Genomic DNA, 858 nt, shown 5'->3' on the forward strand with positions numbered 1-858 from the left:
CCAAGCGAGCTCGAGCTCACGACCAGCAACCTCGCACACGCCGAGCACGCGCTCGACCAGACCAAGCGCGACCTTGCAACGTCCAAAGCGACCGAGGACGACAACGCGGTCCTCCTCCGCGACGCTACCAACGCCATCGCGTCCAAGGACGAGCGCATCCAGACGCTTCAAGCCGACCTCGACAGCCATGCACAAGATCTCGCTGGTGTCGCGGGCCAGCTCGAGCAAGCGCACCAGGACTTGGCGTCGCATCAAGCGCAAGAACGCGAGCTTCAGGACCAACTCGACCGCGTCCAGGTCGAGCTCACGGACAGCTTGACGGATCGATGCTATGCGACGATGAACCACGACGCCACCGTCAAGGCCATGGACGAGCGTCTCGAGATGCTGCAAGCCGACGTCGACAGTCATGAGCAGCGGATGCTCCTTCAAGTCTCGGCGAAGGACGCCTCGTTGGTCTCGCATCAAGCTCGCATCGACAAACTCCTGGGTCAGCTTGCCGTGGCCAAGATGGCCGCTGGCAGCGCCCAGCTTCGTCACAACGCGACGATCGAGACCAAGGAAGCGGCCCTCCGCCAGCTTCAAGTCGACCTCGACGAACGCGACCAACTCGCTCAGACGCACCATGGTATTGTCGACCAGCTTCAGTGTGCTGTGGCCACCAAGGACGAGCTTTTGGCCGCACACGAAGGTCAAGTGCGCGATCTCCAAGGTCAGCTTCGAGTGGTCCAAGCCAAGCTCGAAGCTACCGAGGCAGCCCAAGTCGGTGCAGCCCGCGCTCATGCAACGGCCATGCAAGGCAAGGACGAGCAAGTGCAAATGCTCCAAGAAGACCTCGACGGCCGCGCGAATCAAGTC

This window comes from Saprolegnia parasitica, assembly GCF_000151545.1.
Source record: "Saprolegnia parasitica CBS 223.65 unplaced genomic scaffold supercont2.27, whole genome shotgun sequence".
Lineage (NCBI taxonomy): Eukaryota > Oomycota > Saprolegniomycetes > Saprolegniales > Saprolegniaceae > Saprolegnia > Saprolegnia parasitica.